General features: G+C 35.8%; 1 pseudogene; it reads left to right on the forward strand.

The window, feature by feature from the left end:
* Window positions 1-2,106: 2,106 nt before the first annotated feature.
* LOC143626985 (putative polygalacturonase At3g15720) lies at window positions 2,107-7,637 on the forward strand (annotated as a pseudogene).
* Window positions 7,638-8,104: the final 467 nt, after the last annotated feature.

The raw sequence follows: 8,104 nt of genomic DNA on the forward strand, positions 1-8,104 counted from the left end.
CTCCTAAGCTCCATCCAAATTTTAAGTAACCTAGTCTTCCCGACCTAATTTTAGGAAATCCCGTCTACTTCGTCTATTTTAAGAAAAAAAAGTTTTGTCCTTTTCTTTAACACTATTTCTCTCTCTTCTCACCTCACTCTTCCTAATTTATCTTTATCATCTTCCTTAAAAAATATCTCCAACCATGTAAACCGGATTCGGCTCCGGCGGCGTTTGAACCATTTCTGGCGATCACAAATCGAAGCCCGATAAATCTGTCCATTGGCTTCCATTTATGCTCGTTGGAACCGGTTCAAATGTTGCCGGAGCCAAATTTATTTACATGGTTGGAGGGTTTTTTTAAAGAAAGATGAAGAAGATGATAGAGAGAAATTGGGAAGAGAGAGGTGAGAAGAAAGAAAAAAATAATGTTAAAGAAAAGTACAAAACTTTTTTTTCCTTAAAAATGAACTAAGCAGACGGGATTTCCTAAAACTTGGACATGGAAGACGAGAATACCGAAAATTTTGTAACATCCCGAAATTTCTAAAAGTAATATTTAATATATTATTTATTTATGATGGAAAAGTTTACTTGACTTAGTAAAGAATTAATAAAATAATAAGGATGAAAGGATAAGTAGGCTAATTAGATGGAGTTAATTATGGACCAAAAAGGAAAGATGGGCCTTAGGTCCATGGGCTTAAGGGAGTATAAATGCCCCTTAAAACCCTAATCCTTTCCATTTTCATACATCTCTACACCATAGCCTCCACCATCAAAACACACACTTAACTCAATTCTCGTTTTTGAGAAAACCACCCACAATGACACAAAGATTCCCGGAGATCTAGCCGTCGGATCGGTCCCAAATTTTAACTGAGTGTTTAAGGTATATAAGTGAAGATTTCCACCGATTAGATCTTCGATAGAGGTCGGGAAGTATGGTTTTTATCAGAAAAACCGTAGCAGCTCAAAATGAGGATCTCCGGCCACTGTTTCACTATTCCGGCAACTGTAGCGGCGGTTTCCGGCGAAGTTGAGCTGATGGGTTTGTAGATCGGGACGAGACGGTTCCGTGGCCGCTTGAATCACTCAAATCAGAGTTCATTTGATATGGTTTTGAGCATCTCGAGTGATTTCAAACAAAAACCTCAAAGGTACGTTTTTGTTAAAAAGATTTACTTTTCATGAACGGATTTACATGAAAATTGGTAGGATGATTGATCGGGTCTAGACAAATCGTAAAGTTGCAAACTTGAAGATTAAAATGGACTTAACGAACTCATGGCTATGTACGGCTCACTTAAAATAAACCTTAGATCTAGTATTGAACGTTTTTAGCTTAAATGTCCCAACTTTATACTTTTCCGGGCCGAGTTTTACCCGAAATCGATCATGGGAATGTTCACGGGGTTGGTTAAAATCATATCAAGGGGTTACACATTAAAACGAAGATGATTATGGGGGTTGAGAAAGGACCCGTAGCTGCTTGCTGTAACTTCACCTGTTGATAACTTCACCTAAGGTTAACTTCACCTGTTGATAACTTCACCTAAGGTTAACTTCGCCTGAGGTTAACTTCGCCTAAGGTTAACTTCGCTAAGGTTAACTTCACCTGTTGATAACTTCACCTAAGGTTAACTTCACCTGTTGATAACTTCACCTAAGGTTAACTTCGCCTAAGCTTAACTTCGCTAAGGTTAACTTCACCTGTTGATAACTTCACCTAAGGTTAACTTCGCCGGAGGTTAACTTCGCCTAAGGTTAACTTCGCTAAGGTTAACTTCACCTGTTGATAACTTCACCTAAGGTTAACTTCGCATGAGGTTAACTTCACCTAAGGTTAACTTTGCCTGAGGTTAACTTCGCCTAAGGTTAACTTCGCTAAGGTTAACTTCACCTGTTGATAACTTCACCTAAGGTTAACTTCGCCTGAGGTTAACTTCACCTAAGGTTAACTTCGCCTGAGGTTAACTTCACCTGAGGTTAACTTCACCTAAGCTTAACTTCACCTGAGTTTAACTTAGCACTAAGTTGAAATAATCTGATACGATAGGACGAGTATTGATACGTGTAACCTATATATAGTTAGCTGAGCACAGTTAAAGAGAGGAACCACGATAAATGGAGAAAGGAACCGCATTCAGGTGAGTTTCTAGCCCCATTTCCTTGTTATGTTTTCGGGGCTGTGTGCATACTCGATGTGAAGTGTGAATACACTTACCTTAAGTGGTAAGTGTATGCTATAGATGTTATACGAGGTAGCTATTTTATAATGCTTGTCGGTACATGAACGATCTTCGGATATTGCACGTATCGCCAAGGATAGTAAATTCCAAGTGGTTGTTAGTGTGTATGAATGCTATGATGTGACTTGCTTATTACGTAAATAATGAACTGATATGAAGTGTGATATAGGCAGGTAGAGGTAGAGTGTGTTAGAAGTGGCAAGAGTCTAGTAAGGGTGTTAGTGGCATAACGTGAGTGCGTGATAGGGAAAGCCTATACGTGCCTTCTTTATTAAGTGGCATAACGTGAGTGCGTGATAGGGAAAGCCTATACGTGCCTTCGTTATTAAGTGGCATAACGTGAGTGCGTGATAGGGAAAGCCTATACGTGCCCATGTTATTAAGTGGCATAACATGAACACGTGAGAGGGCAAGCCTCTATATGTTTCCGTAAACAAGTGGCTAAGTGGTTAGGGGCAGTTAAGTGGTTAAGTGGTAAGGTGGACAGGTTAGACAGTGGATTATGTGTCTTCGGATACATACATATTGTATGAAGTGGTTGTATGGTAAGTTGCTTGATTAACTAGAACTCACTCAGCGTAGCTGACTTTTAGTATGAATGTAGGTGAGCGAACTAAAGAGCCGGCATGAGGATGGCATATGGCATGGATTGAACGGCTGTCATCTGAAGATGGAAGAAACGATGTGTTAAATATATATTATGGTTTTAAAGAAAGGATTAAATGTTTGTAATAAACGGTTAAAGTTTTATATTCCGCGAAAGTTTTAATTAACTCTGATTTGTAAAACTGTGTTTATGAGTAAATCCGACGCTAAAGTAGGGCTACCGGGAACGGGACCTTACAAATTTGGACGGAGCTGACGAGATTCAAATCATTTTGAATCTTTTGAATCTCGTCGGATCAATTCTAATGTGTCACCCCATACGAGATTTTGAGGGCTATTTTCAGATTTTAAGCCAAAGTTGAGCTATTTTTAATTCATCTCTCTAAAAAGTGCTAGTTTCGGAATTTTCACAACAAAATATAAGAAAATTGTCCCAAACCCATTTTTTTATATTATTCTTCTTAGAGATTGAATGTCTCGAACAAGGTCCTATCTATTTTACTCGAAATAAGAAAACGAATCGGGGATGCAATTTTTTTTAATTACAATGCTTCCTTAATACTTCTCGTATGACTGACCAATTGAATATAACGGGCCCTACATTTAGATATTGTCATTTTAATTGTATGATAATGTTTTGTGAGCTATGAATCAATAGTTCACTCCCCGGCATATTCCGTTGTAGGTTAGGGCCGATCAATTATAAGCTAACATACTCAATTATAAATCATCAATGTGTAGTAGGGTTAACTCGGTCAAATTTTGTTCAAAGTCAACAAGAGTCAAACTTTGGTCAAACACAAATAAACGATAAGATTGTTTGGATACTATTGGTTCTAGAAACGCACACACATTTACTTACTCGCTTGTATACTTTAGGATACTCGTATGAGATATTTTACCTTAGTTGTTGACTTTGTTTATTAGCACACACTCGATGTGAGTTTTCACATCCCCTCTCTTGTACTTACTCCTGTTGGGGGAAAACATGCACAAAGCTTTTTAGATCTTGTAAGATTGTTTTTATCGCATATTTACGTATTGAATTTAACCACCAAAAGTCCTCACACACTTTGGACTGTTAATTAAGGTTAACTGATGAGGTAATATCGAGTAGTACTACCGGGATTAACAAACGCACCCGTGTTTGTCGCTCTAACTCGAATCGAGGTCGACCGGGTGTAACATTGACCTAAACATTGCCAACTTAGGGTAAAGACTTGGTGGGAGACACAAACCAACGTAGAAAATTCAGTCGCAATGACCCCACACTATTTTATCATGAATACTAGAGTAATTAACTAGTTTTATAAACTCTGTTAATATTATATGCATATTTAAATAACTTGTTTTTAGATGCAAACCTGTGAACTCACTAGCCGTTGTGTTGACCATTTTAACATGTCTTTCCCAGGTCCCTAACGTGCATATCAAGGTGCACATAAGAAATTAGGTTGATTCATGGATGCACGGATTTCATCAAGCATTGAAGCGTGCTTAGGGTTTCTCAAGAAATGATATGTTTGGATCCCTACTTGTTCACTCTCAGTTAATGTTATACTTGTTTATGCTTCTGCAAAACACAATTTGTATTGTAACTATATTTTCTAATTAATGATGAGCGGTAATAAATGATAATTATCATTATTAAATGGTTGTTCGGTATAACACATTGCTAGATCATGATATGTCACACGCCTCACTGTAAAACCTAGTTAGTTAAAAATTTAGGGTGTGACAATTAGGAAGAAGAAGAATGAAGTTTTCAAGAAAACACTCATTTTGATAAATAGTTTTCAAATCTCCCATTTTAGTAAATAATTATTCCACCAACACCATTTTAGGAAAAAGAAACTCGTAGTAAAAGCATTATAATAAAGTGTTTCAATGTTTCTAGTAATTACATGCTTTATCCAAATTAATTAGATGTATACACGTTACGTCTATGGATTTTATATATTTGTTGAGAAATCATGTTATGGAATATTTGAAATGGTTAAAAAAATTAACGCATCCCAAAGGAAATGTCAATTGGAATTTAAATCAGGTTTAGCAAACGAGAAAACACAATTATAAACAAAATCAAAACATATGATTGTAATAAATAGTTTATAATTTACAATATTATAACGAAAATCTCTATTGTTCATGCATGGCGACAATGATCGTCAAAATTAAATCACTTGGTCAAAGACTTTTTGACTAGTATCTAAACACTTTTAAAAACTTTCCATACAAAGACACAGTGTATGGAAAGTTTTTAAAAGTGTTTAGGTACTAGTCAATGAACACATTTAGTTTATTTTTGGTATGAAAATAATTAAAATCTTGCGCATACACTTAATCTACTTGCATTTCTCACAATATAAATTGATGCATTGCAATCATCAAGCAACAACAGAACCACCACCTTCAGCTGGTTCTAGAAAATGGTAAGAAATATGAACAACGTATTGGAGTCATGGTTTTTATTCATTACACTTAAATTAAGTAATGTTTCTTCTCCTCTTCGCAGGGTTTCCTTATGGTTTTTGTGTTGAGCTTTTGCTACATTATATTTATCCCACAAACTGTAAGCGCGGAGATTTTTGATGTCACCGCTTATGGTGCAAAAGGAGATGGGTACACAGATGACACCAATGTAAACCAAATCTATAAATTAAAGAGAATGTGGTTACATATCATGCAAAGTTGACTGTTTACTAATTTATTGGTTCATGTTTGTAGGCTTTTCGTCAAGCATGGGGTGCTTTATGCAATGACGCGTCACGAGACCGGACGTTGGTCATACCACCAGGGAAGACATTTCTAATAGGCGTGATTATGTTCAACGGTCCATGCAAATTCCCAGCGGTGAATGTTAAGGTAAAATGAGTCAATAACTGAGATATGTCAAAGGTTGAATCGATATCAAGAACACAAAACAAATGGTTATGTATCTCCAGCAATGGGTGTAAAGCCTTTTTTAAAAATCAATCTGCCGCCATCAAACATCAAATAGTATTTATTATTCATATTCTTGGTTTGTTTCTTGAATATGAAGTATATATATTATTATATAAGCCTCATATATGTTTATATATTAATTATTTTTAGTTACATATTGCCGCCCATCAACTTAAAGATTAATGATGTTCATAATTTTTGTTACAAAATAGTGTCTCTCTCTACGCTATTCACATTTTCAATTCAAAATAAACATGCATTGCTTGCTAAAGCTAAAGACTCTAACTTTTACGATTATTATAAGAGTATGCCTTTTAATTTATTTTTCGTACAAGATTCATGTGTAAATGTTGATTTTTTGGGCTAAAAATTCACTTTTCTAGTGATGTAAATACGAAACCTAAAAGAAAACTTCATGTGAAAACTTATTGGGCTAAGTTTCTCTAATATTTTTATTTTGTTTTGATGAACAGCTTCTGGGTAACATCATTGCACCTAATACACTGAGTGGATGGAGAGGTTGTGAAAAGAGTCCCATTTGGATATCTTTCTCTTGGGTGCCTGGACTCACAATTAGCGGGGGTGGCCAAATCAATGGTCGGGGCCGGATGTGGTGGGGAAACACGGTTGGTTTACTGAAGATTGCTTGAGTTAATCTATATCAAACAACATAAAGAGCTTACTAACCTGAGATTTGTTTGCCTCTGCAGGCTGCAGCCAGAAAATGCCAGCGCCCAACGGTAAGATGTGTGCTCTTTATGCATCGATGTCAAGTTTGAAAAGGCTAACATGTGAATTGTTTTAGGCTTTACATTTCAATCAATGCAATGGTCTTCGACTGAGTGGGACAACTCATATTGACAGCCCAAGCCTCCATATTAGCATTATTAATAGCCAAAACGTCGATCTTGGAAATCTTCAAATTTTAGCGCCTGGATACAGCCCCAATACTGATGGGATTGATATTGCTTATTCATCACACATAAATATCCAGGACTCTAATATACAAACTGGTATTTGACTTATACTAGCTTCTTGCTTCTTATACAATAATCAGTTTTCTTCTATATTGCAATGTTTCAACCATTTTGATACGATAAAAATAGGTGATGATTGTGTGGCTATTAACGGTGGCATATACGATATTAATGTAACCAGGGTGTTCTGCGGACCTGGCCATGGCATAAGGTATCATATGACCGATGCTTTTCTTTCTTATGTTGATTGTCACATTTATACAAACTTCCCCTCACATAGCCATTTATGTGTTTATGTAGTATTGGAAGCCTTGGGGAAAACGGACGTTTTGACACAGTCGAAAAGGTGCACGTACGATACTGTAACCTCACTGGAACCACAAATGGATTACGAATCAAGACAGTAGCGGTAAGATTTAGTATAACATTATAGAAATTTTCTATCGTTTTAAGATATCATTTGATCTTTATCGTGTTCTTGTACCGCAGGGTGGAACTGGGTATGCTAGGGGGATCGTATTTCAGGATATTTGGTTGGTAAACGTACAAAATCCAATCATAATATAATTGATCAGCATTACAACATCAGTCCAAAAAACAAAAACGCTGTACATGTGAGCAATGTGAAGTATCTGAATATACATGGGTCCTCGGCGACAAATCAAGTGATTACGTTCGACTGCAGCGAAAATTTTAGGTGTACTGGAATCTTTACAGACCAAGTTGGAATAACTGGTCCTCCTGGCGTTTTTTCTTACTGTAACAATGCCAGAGGGTTATTTGTTTCTACCAACCCAGTTGTTAAATGTAGTTAGCTAGATAATTTATATGTAACCCCCCATATATTGGGACTATATCCATGAACTGTAACCGAGTTTCTTAAATCTAAGTTAACTGCTCTATACTAGTCTCAGTTCATTATCAACTTTATATACATACATGGTGCATTTGGTTTTATCTGAAAGGCTATTCCGGACTTCAATTCAGTTTAAATATATATATATTTTTTTTTGCTAAACAAATTTTTTCAATTTTTACTTTATTATCATTTAACACAAAACAAACTACATCTGGATAATGGGTAAGCGAGCAACAAGCTGCGCCGCTATCCCCTTTTGGATCGCAAAGCCTATCCTACTAAATATTTTAAAATATAATTAAAAAGATGATGATTCTACAACATTTTGTCAATTATCTACTTTTCTATTTTTAACTATTTGGTTATAATTCTAGTTTTAAAAGATTGTTTCTTGTACTTTAAGATTTGTTTTTCTTATAAGTACACTTATTTTATTTGAAATAAAAGAAATATAAGAAAATTGTCCGAAGCTTTTTTTTTTTTTT

Source organism: Bidens hawaiensis, unplaced genomic scaffold (genome assembly GCF_021521415.1).
Source record: "Bidens hawaiensis isolate Kalapana, Puna unplaced genomic scaffold, B.hawaiensis_p1.1 tig00004551_1, whole genome shotgun sequence".
NCBI classification, from domain to species: Eukaryota; Viridiplantae; Streptophyta; class Magnoliopsida; order Asterales; family Asteraceae; genus Bidens; species Bidens hawaiensis.